Source organism: Peromyscus leucopus, chromosome 3 (assembly GCF_004664715.2).
Source record: "Peromyscus leucopus breed LL Stock chromosome 3, UCI_PerLeu_2.1, whole genome shotgun sequence".
In the NCBI taxonomy this organism is placed as follows: Eukaryota; Metazoa; Chordata; class Mammalia; order Rodentia; family Cricetidae; genus Peromyscus; species Peromyscus leucopus.
In genome coordinates, this window is record NC_051065.1 from 11,356,975 (window position 1) to 11,375,504 (window position 18,530).

Consider the following 18,530-nt stretch of genomic DNA (forward strand, 5'->3'; position numbering starts at 1 on the left):
CCAGGACCATGTTTGCCATGCTCAGCCTGGCTAGAATCCCTTCAGTAAGACCAGGTCTCAAACAAACAAACACATAAATAGACAGCCAAAAAGTCCTTCATTTCCATTAATATCTTCCTCTTCTGGAGGAGTGATATATATATATATATATATATATATATATATATATATATATATATATCTCATGCCTTCATCTCTGATGTGTGAGTCTAAGGAAAGAATCAGATGATTTGTCCAGCTGTTCATAAATCAACTCATAAACGAATGTTCAACCTTGTTATGACCTCATCTCACTGAACTGCCTAGCCACAATCATGTAGGTCCCTCTGCCCTAAGAAAGCCTTTTAATTTTGTTGTTTGGATGACCTGGTTCACTTTACTCCGAGGAGATGTGACTAATTAGGTAGAAGCAGATGAGAACAGAAGATGTAGCCAGTGAAACAAGGGTCAAGGGAGACCTTGAATCCTCCAAACTGTGTGTGGACAAGCGCCGCATAGATGCCAGCCTCTGTTTGTGCTTGGGTCATAATATGAAGAGATCTAAAAGATGCCCAGGAGAGAGAGGGTGGATGTCAATAGGCAACCTAATCCACCCCTGCACCCGCAGTGAATATGCACAATTCAAACTTGCCCTCTCTCTGAAACTGAAAAGTTCTCTGAGGAGAGAAATAGCTCCCACTCCCTGCAGAGGTTCAGAGTGTGAAGCTCAGTGATAACCAGCCTGCAGCACTCTTCAGGTACCATGCTCATGTGCTGCTTGTCACAACCTTCAAAAAAAATAGTAACTGTCTTTTAAATGTATGGTAGTATTATGAAAAGAATTCCGTATCTAATCCTTTGGGGAAAGTGAGAAATACTGAGATGTAGAGAAAGCCTGAGAAAGTAGCAAGATGAGCAGCAGGGACAAGAAAGGTTATGACAACAGGAAAGCATGACCATGGGCCTTTCTCCATATTGCCTTTCTCATTGGACCATTTTACCTTCGATCAAGCTCACGTTAGTGAGTATGGGAAGCACTCTCAAATCATAGCTCCAGAAAACAGATTAAGCCTAGAGGTGCCCTCTTTTTCTGGCCAGGTGGTATTTGATATGTTTACATAACAGTCATGACATTTCCTTAAGGAAACGCTGCACATTCCAGACTAATCCTGGTTGTAGCCCATGTTAGACCCAGATGACTAGGCCCAGCCTTGAAGAAGGAAAGGCCACTGCACTGTGGCCTTGAGCAAACCCAAAGTAAATGCCAACACCACAGTTCAGCCACTGAAGCAGATTCTAATCAAGGCTGAGTCAGGGGTCAGTTTCGAACTGTGTGATGGATGCTATCCCCTCCTGACAGTCCTGGGCAGCACATGTTCCATCTACACACCCAACTGCAGATTTCATGAAAGAATCAGAGTATACTCCATTAAGGAAGGTACAGTCCACCCAGAAGCTAGTAACTTGTCTTAATTAGGGCATTTCATTTAAAAAAAAAAAAAAAAAACATGCAAAAGTTAATTTATTATTCAAGAAAACAATCACTTTTGAGAATGAGCAGATAGTCTTGCTGTCATGAATTTCATTCTCTAGCTTTGCTGTATCTCAAGAAAAAATAATCTGTCCATTATATATATACATATATATATGTATATATATATGTATGTGTGTGTATACATATATATGTATGTGTAAGTATGTATGTATGTAATTCTGGTGATTTAATTTTACTAATGAGAGAATGTTTTCTTTCCCCATTAAAAACTTAGCACAGGAACATCACTTTTTTCCTTCATATTTTTCTGTAGTTACATTATGTAATATAAGCATGTACAGAAAAATGAAGAGATTTGGTTAATCAAGTTTAAAACATTAATCATGAATGACTCTTCCCTCTTTAACTCTTTAATAATAAAAACAGAGCAAAGATATCAATTATTGGTTGGCTCTAAAAAGCAGTATGATTAAAAGATTGAAAGAATGTTAGGTACTACAAATGAGAAATTTGTAAAAGAGAGAAGAAAATTCATGTCAAGTAATTAAATATTTGTGAAGCTCAATAATATGGTAAGCATTGTGGCACATTTAAATGTGGTTTCTGTTCTTGTTTTTTTTCCCCCTTCCTACTTTCAGCTTTTTGTTAACAGATCTGCCTGGCTCCCGAAGCTTTGAAAAAGAATTTAAAGCCCATAAGTTTCACAAATCCTAAGCAGGAAGCATATATTAGTTCTTCAAAGCATATTGATATTTTTTTTAACTGTGGATTTTAGCTTTCATGTGATAAAACTTTAGTGATTTCCTTACCAAGTCTTGTTAAGGCTTAAGTTCCTCATTTACATATTTGATGTCTCTCAGGAGACAGACAAGCTTCAAGTTAATTATCTATGTAGCTGTAAGAACTCTTGTTTCCTGGTTAAGAACTCTTCAAAAGAAAACTAATAGTTATTAAATGTTACACTGAGTCACCAAAAGTAATCATGGTACACAATGAGAGGCACTAAACAGGCACTTAAATTTAATAAAAAAAATCCTCAACTTTTTACAAGATAAATGAATATAAATCAATTAAATCTCTTACACTAATTTTCAAGGAAAACAGAGAGCAGAAACCAAACAGCTGAAAACCTCTGCTCTAGAAAGTGATTAGGCACTGCTGGAGGTTTGTAGAAATTATGAAACTCGGAAAATAGACCCAGTGATCTCAGACCCATAATAGACCTGTAACGGAGGAAATGCCATATGAATAGAAATTCTGTCTTTTTCTCTAGTGCAGTGGTTCTCAACCTTCCTGTGTTGTGACCCTTTAATACAGTTTCTTATGTGTGGTGACCACCAATCATAAAATTATTTTGTTGCTATTTCATAACTGTAATTTTGCTACTGTTATGAATCACAATGTAAATGTCTGATATGCAGGATATCTGATATGTGACCCTGTGAAAGGGTTATTCAACCCCCAAAAGTGTTGAGAACCACTGCTTTTGTGACTGAGTTATCATGCCAGATATATATGCATGTGTGTATACATATATAACAACATGACGTACAAGTATCCTTATGCTGGTGTTATATGGATAAATGTTTTATTTTCTATAAAGAGAAGTCAACATACATAAAAAGGAATTATAATCTTTGAATGTAAGTGTCTATTAAAGGTCTGTTTCATAGAATGATGGGAGAGAGAGGAAAGGGGACAACTGTAAGATAGAGTTGACTTGCAGTTGGGAAATTGGAACCACAGCTATCAGGTGAGTTAATTAATCTGGGTATCATGCAGTAAATGAAAGTGTGCCATCTATTTCACAGGGGTCCATTGTGTCTTGCATGTGAAACAAATTTACCCTGTTTGATTAAGGATTACTGATTGCCTTCAATTTATTATATGTATCCTATAATTAAGTCACAATGAGTTCGGATGAAATGGGGATGGTCTTCTCCACAAAGAAGACAACAAGCTCATTCTAGGAAGACCTTAGGGGTCATTCAAGAAGCAATTAAATGTTCTCTAGGGTGCATTAAAAGGGAAAGAGCTTGATGGGCTGAATGGCCTCTCCTTATATGCATCCTTCTCAATATCCTGCTCTTATAAAGACAAATGAAATCATGTCATAAAATAACTTATGGCACTATCAGCAAGGAAAACAATGCTGCTTGTTCTTCTATAGTAAAGAAAATAATCTATTCTTCCTAGAAAATAAAGTCTAACATTTGCCAAACTGCAAAGCTTTGCCAAGATCTGTTTAAGGGAACATAAGCAAATCAATATATAGTGGACTACGTGCAGAATCTTTGACAATTTTTTCCTCCTGTATGCAAATAACAAATATCTTGCAAATTCTTTTCAGCAAGTGAGATGAAAAGAATCAAAATGGTTATCTGAATCAAGCTGTGTGTTTTTATAAATGCTCTTATAAGTGGGCAGCATAAATGAAAAATTGTACCGGGCACATGCTAAAACTAGCATGGCAGAAGTTATTCAATATTATGGAAACAGGAGAATAAAATTGAACTCAACTCCACTGAGGTTTTAAGCAATGTGAAAGTACTTAGGGACCTTTAGAGGAAACAGTTGCGATCTGAAGAGGCCATCTTGTGTTTGTTAGTTGGTCCTTATGAAATCTAGGCTCCTCTTTGCTACAGAGATTGGGAGATGGGTGATGATTTGATTTCTGGGACCAGGTTTCCATTTCAAAGGGGGCAGAGAAATAATTTGTAATTGCAGATGTTTTTTAAATGAGCGGGATAAGGAGCTCACTAGTAACCATCAGAAGTTAAAATTTAGTCAAATTTTAGGCTCTTAGCTCCCTAGTCAGAAATGAATGTATCTTCACACAGAACTGGGAACAGCCTCTAGATGGAAAGATGGCTCAGTGGCTAAGATCATTTGTTGCTGTGTAGCAGACCCAGATTCAGGTTCCAGCACCCATGTGGTAGCTCACTAATATCCATATCTCTAGTTCCAAGGGACCTGATGCTCTCTTCTGACCTCCACAAACACTGGGCACACACATGGTACACATACATACATGCAGGCAAAACATACACAAACATAAAAAAAATAAATCTAGGAAAGTAAGTATGTTAAGTAAGTAGACCATCCTGTACCATAATTAGAAGATTCACTTTTACACACTAACAATGCTGATAATTTTGTTTATATATAAATCAAATTGTGAAAACCTCATCAAGCAACACATGACCCAGATATTACTTACAAAGACTCTATCTTCAGCAAAGACCCAGAATGAGCACATTTATCCATAGAGTATACAGGCCATTTATATTGTAAATATGAATAAATATAAAAAAGTCCAAAGAGCTTAATGAAATCTCAGCCACATAAATCATTGGTCCTTAGGTTTATAGCTAACATTCACTCTCAAGTTCATTTTCTCATTTGCAAAGAGCACAGAGCCTGTAGTTTACTACACGATACTTGAGAGAATGGCAGAGAGCAACAAAACCCACATAAACAGTGCTATTATACAGAGTTCACAAAATAACAAAACCAACAACAAGAAAACATAAGCATACATTTGAAGTTGTTACCAGAAAGAAAAGCAGAGGTCAGACCAGAGTGGACCTTAGTGCTCTATTTAGATTTTTTTTTCTATAAAACCTGAAACCAATCAAAAGCTGCTATTGAATTTTTAAGCAAGAAAATAGTGTGATATGATATTCATCCAAGGAAATCACTCAGTTGGTAGTGTGGGAAATGGGTAAGTACAGGTTAAGAACAGGCACTTCATGTAAGATCTGGGGGTTGGAGGCAGGTGTAAGAGCTGGGAGCGGGGCAGGTCTAGATGTGGCCACTGCAAGACAAAGAATAGCAATGTCAATAAGCAGCACAGTTATGAGGCTTGTTGAAACATGTTCTAAGGCTGAATTCAGTAGCTTAGAAAGAAACTGATATGCAAGGAGGCTTTTCCAAAGCCCTGGGTTCTATGATGGTAAATCAATCCAGAGCAGATAAGATGGGGATGAGGAGACTCGGGGGATTCAAGAGATGACAAGACGGAAGCAACAGGACACAGTTCTGGAACGTGTCACTGTGGAGAGGAAGAGCTTGTCCAGTTGAGAACACTCAGGCAAGAAGGGCAGGATTAGCCTTGGACCAGAGGGACACCCCTTCTTTTTCAACAGAAGGGAAGAAAGGAAGAGTGGGTATGGCATGGTGTATAAGCAGAATTTTGTCAAGAAGATTAAGTGTTCCCTCATCAAGCAGTGCATCTGTTAGGAAGGGAACAGCAGGGCAGGAGGGGACTGTTTGAGAAAGCAGAGAGAATATGGAAAGAGGTGCCGGTCTTGCACAGCAGACAAGGAAGGAGGAATAGAAAAGAGTGGAGTCCCACAGTGGTCAGGGTAAGGGAATGTGTGGATGGGGAAGTGCAGGAGTCATGTGCTAATTACAGACAACTAGAGAATCCAGACAGTGAGTGCAGAGAGAGGGATGGGTATGGGCATGGGTTTGAGAAGAGACAGTAACTAGGTGAGGAAGCTGGAAGTGCATGGAAGAATAACAGCAGCTCTGTGGTGACAGATTGAATAAAGGCTAAGGGGGTGGGTGTTCAAGCAGAAGAGTGGCTTTTCTGGTGGAAGGAAGAGGAAAGGATCATGGTTCCTGCAATTAAGTTTGCAGGAAAAGGAAAACAAGCATTCTTTTTTTTTTCTATAAGTGTGGAGGTAGGGTCCTCTGTTGAAATGAGAGTATGAACAAGGGTAAGGGCAGGAATCAGAGACTGATGAAGCAGGGAAGAGCCAAACAAGGCCACTAGAAGAAATGCCAAGAGTGCTAATGTGCAGCTAACATTAGCATCCATGCATTTACGGTGTAAGACTCCACGTAATAGAATCGTGTGCGTATTTCCAATCTTCTGTGATTTGATACATAATTTTGAAGAAATCACATAGCTTTATTGATCCAGGTTAGGATATTTCTTGGTTGTTGAGACAAAAGGACAGCAATGTAAGCATTCTGAGACTGATGCAGTGTAACCAAAGTAATGAATGACAGCAACCAAGTGGGATAGATTAAAAAAAAATGGAAACAGGTTTATACTGACACATGGGAAAAAGTGGAATAGAACAGAGAAAGCTAAGGTCAAGGAGCAAAAAGGTCAATATGAGTTTGGTAATTTGATAAAAGGTCAGAAAACAATGTTTCCATGTATTAAAGAAGGAATTATTATAAGGGATTACAATGTCTGAAGTACCAAGATCACTAGGAGGAAAGCAAAAAGAAAATGTGCTAAAGTGTTTTATTAAATATGGTATCAAAAAAACCACCTAAGTCACTCTGAATGCCACTAGCAGTTGGGATTTAAGGTAAAACAGTAAATTAGCTATGAATACCTGACAACTTCTATAACTTGGTAAAAGCAAATAAAAATTTCAAAGGACAAAAGAATGATAATTTGTCCCAGGGAAGATGATCTACAGGCTACAGGACAATGCTGTTCCTACCCAGAGGCATTTGCGGTGGTAGAGAAAAGAGCATCTATGGAAATTCCACCTGCAGGAACTGGTCAGTTTCTAGGACCAGAAGGGAAGGAAGTCTTGCATGAACAGTTGGTGGATGCAAAGAAGCAGGATTCCAGTGGTGAGAGAAGTATTCATGAGGGAAATGTGGTGGAAAGTGGAGACAACCAAGGTGAAGCTCAGAGCAGACATCGGGACACCGGAGACAGAGTGAAGGATTCAGTGCAGGAACATCCAGTGACAGGGATGCAGCCGTGTGTGTGTGTGTGTGTGTGTGTGTGTGTGTGTGTGTGTGTGTGTGTGTCTGGGGTGGGTAATTGGTTCCCCCATGGTTATTTCATCCCCCCCATGAAATCTGCAGGGACGGCAAGACAACAGGCACACACCTGTCATCCGTATCATTCCCGTTGCAAACAAGGTAGAAATAGAAAAAGAAAGCAAAAGAGAAATAAATCAGACTTTAAAGATATGAGGTGGAATCAAAACCAGATTGTATGAGTTCACAGTTTGGGTTAGGATGGTCTCTGGCTGTCACCTGGACACAGCATCTGTTAGTGCATTTGGGGGTTCAAACAATAAACAGAATGAGTCTCTTTGACTCGTGCATGTTTTTAGAAATCAGACATTTCACAGGTTAGCTCTAAAGTAGATAATAAGCACAGCCCACCTATCGGCCTTGTCGGACATCCTCTCACTATGGCAACCTCAGACCTCACTCACTCCAGTAGTCCCTTTCTTTCTCTCTTTCTTTCTTTCTTTCTTTCTTTCTTTCTTTCTTTCTTTCTTTCTTTCTTTCTTTCTTTCTTTCTTTCTTTCTTTCTTTCTTTCTTTCTTTCCTTCCTTCTTTCCTTCCTTCCTTCCTTCCTTCTTCCTTCCTCCCTCCCTCCCTCCCTCCCTCCCTCCCTCTCTCTCTCTCTCTCTCTCTCTCTCTCTCTCTCTCTCTCTCTCTCTCTCTCTCTCTGTATTATATTTCTTGAAACGCAGTCAGTCACACTACATACCTAAGTCTACTCTCAAACTGGAGTTCCTGATTTGTAGGTGTCTACCACCATGCCAAGCTAGGGTGCTTTATAATATCTCATTTTTCCAATTTCTATGTTTCTTCTGGGTCAGAGTGTAATGTTCAGTCATCCATAAACACTTCTCAAAGACCAGCCCTTGAAGATTCTTTTTCACATCCTATAAATGGAATGATTTACACAAATGCTTCAGACATAAACATGATGATGTGCGTAGATGCTCCCTCATACTGTTATTTTAATGTCCACATAGGTATTCTGGCTCTTCCAACAAAGTGAAAACCCTTCAGGGGCAGAAACATCATCCTGTCTTCTCTAGCCTTAGTTCACAGCAGGGTTCCCTATAGCAGGGTTGTAATAAAATGATTGTCTTGTAAGACAATCTGTACACGTGAATTGGGCTGGAAAGAATGCTTTAACAAAAGGAATGCCTCTCCAGGAGGAATTTTAGGTTTCATAACAAGCTAGTGAAATATTTATGAACAAAATGGCCCTTCTACACCCTCCAATTATACAAGTTACTTATGGCATCAGCTATGGCAGGGAAGCTTTATAAAATATATATTTAAACATAGAAAATGTTATAGGATTGAAAACATAGTTTAAAAAAAGTGCTGCTAGCTAGTGGCAAACTTACTGAGAAAACATCCAAGTAAATATTAGAAAACATTTTTGAGTGATGTCATTAATATTTACTAAGTTAATGAAATCTGAAGAATCAATCATAATGACCATGCAAAAGTTGCTTTTCATCCTGAGACAGCCTTTGAACAGCTGCCTCACATCTGAGCATGCATCTGTGCTTACAAGAGAAATAAGGAAATAAATAAATAAAAGAGAAGCTGAGTAAAGAGGCCACCTGCCTGAGCCAGTCTGGATACTGGCCACTCTGCATTGAGGAGCTCTTTTGGAGTTTCTTCCTCACAGCTGGAAAGTGGCTGTAGATGAATGGGTAATCTCACAGCTGGCTCAGCAGGTTACCACATCAGTACCCCTATTACTCTCCCTGGCTATGTCAAGAATGGCAAGTGCATGAAAGAATCAAACTCCCCAGAAACCAATGGTCAGATCAACAGTAAACATTTCCCGTATGTGTATATATTCTCTGTATTTTCCTTCAGAACACAGGATAGCACTCTGAATACTGGCTCTCTCCAGGCCACCCTTCCAAAGTGAGTTGTAGGATCAAAAGATAAATAAAATACAAAATTAAAACCCAGGAAGCTTAGTGGTGAATTAATATCTAAATTTGGGAAATAGGCTGTTTCCTCTGGGACTGTATCCTCAGAGTTTTTTGACACAAATTGCAGGCAATAGAAAATAAATGAAGCCTAATAGAGCTCAATTTACAAATTAGGTTAATTTAAGAACCAAAGGAGACAACAAATGTGCAAAAAGTCGAAAGGTAGAGCCAATATGTTCAGAGTTTCCATGAAGCCACAAAGTTAATGCTCAAACAACTCTAAAATGCTAAGCAGTGTATTCTTTGGAAAGCATGCAATGAAAAGAGGATCGAAAGGAATGGAAAAGGTTTGAAAACAAAAGAGCTATTCACACAGCAATGAAGCTACTTGTATTCCTTCTGTAGCATGAGATTTACACTATTTCAGCAAATACAATCACTCAACTCCCTACTCTGAGCCTGGTTGTTTGGATGCATTAAACAGAACAAGAACAATAAACGTGCAATATTTTCTTACTGTTCTAAGAATGTACTGATAGTTTAAAGTGCCTCTCAAACATACACAGTTTAGACTCCCAAGTCTAGAATCTAGTTCAACCTGAAAAACTGGATCATTCCCACAAGATACTTTTTGCCCAAATTCTGAACTTGATTTACTGTCTCATGGAGGCTTTTCAACCACGTACTCATAGGATTCTAATAAAATCTTTCATGTGAAAATGTAGTGATAAAAAAACGGAAAACTAACAAAAAGCAATTGTAGGTGGCAATGTTTCTGACTCTGGGGCTCATGAGGGCTCATGAATCAAGACCCAAAGAACTCAGTATGGAAAAGGCCAAATAAGAATTGTAGATAGATGTTCTGCTGTTAACATAGACTAAAGGTAAGTCAAAGACAGTTGAACATTTATTAAAACAAAAAACAAAAAGAATTAGCAGTTCATAATCTGAAAGAAACTCTTTAACAAGTCAAGCAAAAAAACAGGAAATCCACCAAGACAAAAACCAACAAAGAAGCAAAAGGCAGGAAGGGGATCACAAACTGCTGAGCGTTTGAAGAGATGTTAAATCTGAATAATTACTAGCAAAAATGCACATTAAAATATTACTTCCCATTCATCACATTTTCAAAAATTAGGAAGTTGTAGATCAACAATTTTGCAAAATGTGGAAATAAATTATTACAGTCATTGTAGAGACTACCAAGTCAGGTGCAGTGAAAATTTGAGTGATATAGCCAATGACTCAGCAGTCCCTCTTTAAAGCATGTGTAGCTAGAGTTTTCCTGCCTTGCCCACAGTCAGGACAAATCTTTGTCACCCGCCAGTCCCATAGCTGCTCAGACCCAACCAAGTAAACACAGAGACTTATATTGCTTACAAACTGTATGGCCGTGGCAGGCTTCTTGCTAACTGTTCTTATAGCTTAAATTAATCCATTTCCATAAATCTATACCTTGCCACGTAGCTCGTGGCTTACCGGCATTTTCACATGCTGTTTGTCATGGCGGCGGCTGGCAGTGACTCCTTTCGCCTTCCTGTTCTTTCTTTTCTCCTCTCTGCTAGTCCTGCCTATACTTCCTGCCTAACCACTGGCCAATCAGTATTTTATTTATTGACTAATCAGAGCAACACATTTGCCATACAGAACATCCAACAGCAAGCATGCCATCAGAGAATCCGCCACACACTCCTTTAAGAGGACATGTGAAAAATATGGTGAGTGTGTATTTATCAACTACCTCTTGCTTCGACAGTGCAGAAGAAATGTAAACAGCAAATATAAGAAGATTTTATAAACACAGTGATTCAACCAGAAAAGAAGGAACAAGAACTAACATCCACAAACTGTTTCTGCACTTGTGCAAGGTAATTCTCCACAAGTGCCTAAAATGTAACATAGAAAAAAGGTGATGTGAATGGAAACAAGCATGCGGCTTTAAAGGGTCCCAGGACTTCAATGTTTGTATTAACTATTTTTCTGTGGCAGTGATAAAATGCCTGGCAGGAAGCAGGTTTGGAAATAAGGCACACTTTAGCTTCCCGGTCTCAAAGGATAGTCTGTTGTGGTGGGGAAGACACAGCACCAGGATCCTAAGGCCAGCCAGGCATCCAGGAGCATTTTGTCTGATCACAGGAACCACTATGAGAAAACAGGAAGTAGCGACACTCCTAAAGCCTCTGTAACCTCAAATACAGTGCCACCAGCTGGCGATCAAACACATGTCTATGAGGGATATTTCTCATATTCAAACCATAACAGCACTATAGAGTATAAGATCAAGGTCATGTTTAATTTTAGAATGTATATTAATTATCTTGTTGAATGACATTTTTTTTTTCTTTACAGCAAGATGTACAAAATGACTAACATCTCAAGGGAGAAACCATAGGATCAGTAATTTATGAATCCCACCTTTCTCAATTCTACTGCAAGAAAATAAAATCCGGAGTGATCTGTGTTAGGAACAGAAGAACAGGCTTGGAAAGTAGCTTTCATGTCAGGTCCCTGACAAAGATTTGTAATCCTGACAATGTTTGAATAAGTAATAAGTATAGCTGATGCCATAAGTAATAAGTAAGTTGAATACTCATCATGTACTCTAAAGACAGAGGATGTTATCAAAAAAGGCTTGGTATGGCCAGGCGGTGGTGGTGGATGCCTTTAATCCCAGCACTCTGGAGGCAGAGCCAGGTGGATCTCTCTGAGATCAAGGCCAGCCTGGTGTACAGAGTGAGATCCAGGACAGGAAACAAAACTACACAGAGAAACCCTGTATCGAAAAAACAAACAAACAAAAAAAGACAAAAACAAAAACAAAAACTTTGCCTGAGTGCAAGGGAAATAGCTCAATAGGTAAAGTGATTGCCTCGCAAGTGTGAGGACATGAGTTCAATCCCCAGGACCTACATTAAAAAGTTAGCTGTGGTTGGCATGTGCTTGTAAACACTGGGGGGCCTAACACAGGCAAAATCATTGGGCTTTCTAGCCAACAAGTCCCAGACCAGTGTGAAACGTTGCCTCATTAAAAGGTAAATAGCACATGAAAAATGGCATTCAAGACTGATCTATGATCTCTACATGCATGTGCACACATGTGCACATATACACACATACATAAAAATATTCATGACATATTTTATATTTTATATCCAATTTTATACCCAAAAGCTAATATTTCTTAAATTAAACTTTCTTAAAATCAGATTTTAAAAAGCCAGCATGTCTAAATCATAAGTACATTTTGTGCAGTTGAAAGTTGAAATGAAATAAAGAAAACTAAGTAGAAATTTGGCTTGAGCCTTGACAGAGAAAACATTGAAATAATCTGTGTCATCCTGAAGCACATACAGTAGTGATGACAACGTAGGGAAATGCCTGAGAAGCAGTCAACTATGTAGAAGGCAGCTGCATTTAGAACATATTCTGCATCTTGTACATAAATATTTCAAGAAGCCATCATCTTCAGAAAGAAGTCTGAAGAAATATTAAAATAACACTCATCTAAAGTTAGGGAAAGTTTATATACATTTTGAAATTTGAAAGTACAGTAAAATTTAATAAGAAATTTCCCTTGAATATTGGAACTTAAGGTAAATTAAATTAAAATTTTAATTATAACAGGAAAAGACGGAAGATTTCATTATACATTCTGGAGAGGATTTGAGATATCGTAAGGGTTGATGTCTTTGCTTCCTTGTATATCCTAATTTCATGACAAAAGTAAAATTTTACTTTATTTAATGAAACCATATCATTAACTCTATTCTTGGTTTTAGTCAACTTACCCAAGAGCATATGGGATTGCCAACAAGCAAAAAGAAAAGAGAATGAAAGTAAAGGGATGCAATCGACTATGACAAAATTCAAAGGGAAAAATGGAGAGATTGAAACTGCGTTACAATGACATATAGTTCAAAGTTATAGAAAGCAGGGCCCTAGGTCAAGTGCAAACTACCCCAGTTAATCTCTGCCTCCCACACCGGTTTATGAGTAGTCTAGTTTATCATACTTACCACACGGGGACTGATCCTGATCTCATGCCTCAGCACATCACATCTTCACCACAGTGGCCTCAGTTTCTCGTGTTTGCCTGCAGCTGAAATGAACCTTCAGCTCTTCCTCTGCAAGTACAGACCATCTCCAGATGTTGTAAGACTGCCCTCTGACAGTGGATTAATCCATAGCAAAGTCATTCTTCCTACCCAGAGTCATTCTAAAACTTTATTTCTGATGGGTGATTAATACAGTTCATCAAATGAATGTATAACTTTCAAAGGTTTTCTGTACTTGGAGAACATTTAAGACCCTGATTCCACATAAATTCTGAATACAGCCTGTTCTTTATTAAAACAAAGACTCTAAAACCAGCATCCTTTGGAATTTGCCCATATTAATCAAGTTCTCTTTGTTACTGTATAGATAATTGCATATTTTATGTCACCACATTAAGATATATCTACCAATGCATAATAATACAAGTATTTTGAATATTTAATCAATACAAAACTTGTGTTTCATTAATTTGGCATTCTATTTTGCTTTGTTTTGCTGTTCTTATGGAAAATTCTGATCATTAAGAACTTCTTTTGCCCTAACTAATTCTTCTCTAGTACAGAAGGAAGAAGTGTACTGTAGTTGGTTAAATCGCACACAGCCAAACCATCAGCAGTCATTGAATCTCTGCAGCCAAAAACAAACAAAAAAAACCAAAAAAACAAAAACAAAAAACCACCACTATGTATGTAATACACTGGGAACATACCTGGCTTAAGCAACCGCGCTAATCAATTGTGTATATCTCAGTTTACTTTTCTCCAATATAGAAGACATAAGCCCTAGAAGGTGTAAGACACCTGAAAACAAGCCTTGGTCAAGTCTGTGGTGTCTGCCACTGCACCAAACGCCTGATCTTGGTAGAGGTGGGAATGATGATGGAGCCCAAACTTACTTTGGTTCCTGATAATTTGAAGAACAGGTCGTTCACTAAATTGATTTTTAGCAAATTAGCTTTAAGGAAATTGGTCATTTGGCAAATTGGCTTTCAGCAAAAGAGCTGTCTGCTAATTGGCTTTCTGTGAATTATTTTATGTAAATTAGCCTGTTTTCTTTCTAACGTAATGTTTGAAATTACTGGGCATTTGTTCTCACTCTCAGGAAGGCTGATTTTTTTTTTTTTTCAAAATATTTTCTGTCAATAATAGTAGCTCTCGGGGGCTGCCAGAGATAGACCTGCTTTCTTTGATTCACACTTTGAAGGGAGGTTTCTCTCTCCTGTTTCTCAATGTTTGACTTTACTGGAAAAAGTATATCTAGAAACCCCTTATCCCCAAATAACTGCATGAAAGATTGTGCCCTGGAACTCACTCTACCAGGCCCAAGTATTCTAAGTTGTGTAACAGGAGTTTGTTCTGTGCTTTGGCTCTGTTCAATACACCTAATATCAACTACATCACAATACTGTGTATAGCAGCCATAGAGATGGTCGAAATAATTCCTTCCACAGAAAGTGCTCATCTCTACCCATGTCCACCACTGTATCTCATATCCAAAATGTTGCCAATTTAGTTGTCTTAATTCACTAATCAAGTTCTGAGAGGTAAAATGTTGAGAGACTGATTGAGAAAGAAAATCAGTCTCTGAGAAAACAAATATTTATTCTCTGGTGTGTTTTGGTTTTCTATACACATTTTTTGTTCCATTTATTGTGCAAATATCCTGTGAACTCTTTTAACATATTTCTTAGAACATGGCTCCCCCTTTGCCCTCAGTAGGTTAGAGATCAAGTTGTTGACTTGCAACCGTCACGATGCACACTGAAATCCACATATACTACTACTGCCTAAAGAGAAACGTGAAGTTCACACACAACAAAGAGAGTGACCAGAGAGCCATATGTCTTTCTAAAGGTACGTAATTTTTATTTGTCACAAGGCTTTTTGGAATATCTATGTATATAAGTGGTACACTTGCATGTTAACAAAAATGATACTGATGTTGTTTCAAAGTACTGAATACTGCCAAAGTGAATCTGCCATGTTGTTTGAATAGATACATATTCTCTCTTAATGGAGACCCCTCAGAATTATCCACCCTTAAAGGGGCTAACTGCATCATCCCCTCTCTATCAGAGGGCAGCATGGACCATAGGATGGAACTAAAGGTCTGATTCTAAAGGAAGCTCTCAGGAGAGACAGTTCTTTCAACCAGTCATTCACAGAACAAAGAAGTCTGAAGTGGGAAATGAGAATGGTATTTCTACCTGTAGTTCTTCCTATTGACCTGGAGAGTTCTGAATATTCAAAGGTATCACCATGGGTCAGTGATAAAATGTGTCTTTTGTTGTTTATGGACAAGCATGTGGGGACCCAAAAAAGAGATAACAGTAACCTCAGAGTAAAATAGAAAGGTAAAATCACATCACGTCATATGAGCCCGATGGTCTCATTATAATGCTGCTTTTGTTTTCCTTGAATGAATGATTTTCTCAGCATTGCAGGTTGTAAAGCCTCAGACTATAGCTGGGTCAGATGGGCAATCAAAACGCCGTGGTGCTCACTTTACCAAATGACAATAAGACCATGGTGACATTTAGTACAGTAGAGTTAAAAAAGGGAAAATTGCCAAAAAATATATATATATATTCCACCTAATCCTCTTGAACAGTGAATGCATTATCCTTATAGCATTAGAAAAGTCGTGTTTTTTATTCTTTTATGTAAATATATAAATATTATTCCAATTTGCAACTAGAGATGTTTCTTAAACAGAACACTACATCCACTGTAATTCAATGATTTCCAGTTAATTTGGACACATCTCTACTTTTGTTAGTTTATGAACAAGTAAAGAAAATAATGGCTAAAATTTTGTTAAAAACATAATTATTTTGAATACTGTAAAATAACAAATAAAAAGCTTTTTAATGAGTTCATCGTGTTTGGAGGAATGTTAAGTGTTATTTTTCAATTATATGATTAGAATAAAAAAAATCAAGTTTTCATGCAGTTACTTCATTACTATAAATGAGACTGAGGTTACCATTGGCTTGGACTAAGTTCTCTTCAAAAAATAATCTTCTAATGCATTATAAATTACCGTAAATTCTGCTATAATTAATACAGGAGGATGCAAATTTATATGTATTCATACTTGAGCAAATTATGGCATATTTTAATATAAATTATACTTTCAGTTATTGTTTTTGAAAGAGAAGAAAAAACCAGCTAAAGCCTTGCCACACTGGGCTTTTAACTGTACCTGCTATGCAAACATGCACAGATTTTTTTTTTAAATGAAATGAAAACAAAATAGGCATTTTCTGGTCTAATGAGCTATTTCCATCAAAATAAATTCCCCAAATGGAAGTATTACATGGCTCATGCTAAGCATAACAAAAATGCTTTATGTATTTTCAGAAGTGTTGTGATATCCCAGGAATACAGAACTTTGAAAGCCAAGCACAGGGCTGCAGCAATGTTTCAATAACTGTATTCTTCACTTCTAATCAGAGAAGCACCCAGGAGCCCTGAAAACAAGCACCATGAATACAGGCTTGAGGGGAAAGAGAAGTTCAGCAATAGTTGAGTCTCCTACTGCTCAAAATAACAGGCACACACAGTGGGCTGACTTTTATTATCTGTTGTATAATGTCTCAAGTTTAGTTATTTCAGTGACATTGGAAATTTTTCAGCTGGCTTTTGTTTAGGTGTTCCCAAAATAGCCTTTCGAATTTGCGGAATATCACTAAAAAGGTTCTGAGAGATACTGAATAAATAGGTATTGTTTTCCTTAACTACCCAGCTCTCACTAAATCCTAAATGATACAACATATATTCAAACATTTAGTAACATCCTAGGTTTGGTTAAAAACTAGGACCAGTTAGACCTGGGGCTGGTGTTGTCAGTAGAAAACATTACGAGAGAATCCTAAGACACCCTGACATACTCATTTTATTTTTGTTTGTTTGTTTTTTGCTTTGTTTTTAATCCCAATGTGATTGCACGGGCAGTTTTGTTCTAAGCATTCAGTAAGGAATAAGGCTTAGAGACATAGAGCAGTGGGGGAGCACTTGCCCACCATTTATGAAGTCATGTGATCTACTTCCAGTTTTTCAAAAAGAAGAAGAAAAGTCAGTGGGGTACAACCATTATGCACCTATTACATTTATTTTTTTTTTTTTTCAAAATCATAGTTTGAACACAAGATGATGTATCTCTTACTCTTGCATCAGCCACAGGGGCTAGTTAAGAAATGTAAGTGAGCATGCAGTTTGAGGTGGCTTCCTTTGAATGTTGTAGCTAATGTCCCGTTTGAAGGGTAACTTGTGCTCAACTCCATTCTTTGTAATTCGGTTGTACTCATGGACACCGAACCACCTGACCTTTGAGAACTTACCCGAACTTGAACTTTGCACCATGAGAGTTCATAGACAAGCTGGCCGACTACTCTCCTTTCATGTTCTCAGCACAGAGACCCAGGCCACAGGTGCAAATGTGAGGCCCTGTTAAGTGTGGAATGAAAAGGAACTTGAGGTGACATTCCCACGGAGAAGTCCTAGAGTCAGCCCATTTCCCAGAGAGGAGCTGCCTGAAACCTCTCACAATGTCCAATCCACATTACAGCAAGTGCCAAACCTATGGGCCCGGCCTTACAAGCTCCCACTGACCAGATGACGCAGTAGGCTGCACCAGATGGAAGCCCAGTTTACTCACAGTGAAATAAACAGTTAACTTGCTTTTCCTCTGAATCTCAGAGCATTCAAAAATATCATGCAAACTATACTGTACAAATAAATCCTGTGCAGTATAACATTATTGTGAGACATGAACGTGGTGTTTAGTGTGATAAGGATGTAACTAAGAAACAAAGGAAGAAAGGAGAAAAGGAAGGAGGGAGCAAAGAAGGAAGAGAGGGAGGAGGAAAGAAAACAAAAGCTGACTAATTAATATCTTTAGAGGCAGGTTACTGCACTAAGTATTAGTGGCATGCTAGGTCCTCACACAGGGAGGCCTTCCTTTGGAGCTTGCTTGAATATATTACCAAACCAAATCTGCCCATGCTATACCTCCTCACACACCCTCCACACACACCCTACACACACACACACACACACACACACACACACACACACACACACCTCCTCCACACACACACCCTCCACACACCTCCTCCACACACAACCCTTCACACATACCCTCCACATACACCCTCCATAATACCCTCTATACACATCCTACACACACACCCTCCATACAGATCCTCCACAGACACCCTCTACACACACCCTCCATATACACCATGAAGAGAGAAAAGAATTACTTCCTTAGTGGTCACTGAGCGTTTTTCCTTCCTGGCTGCCTTCTCTAGG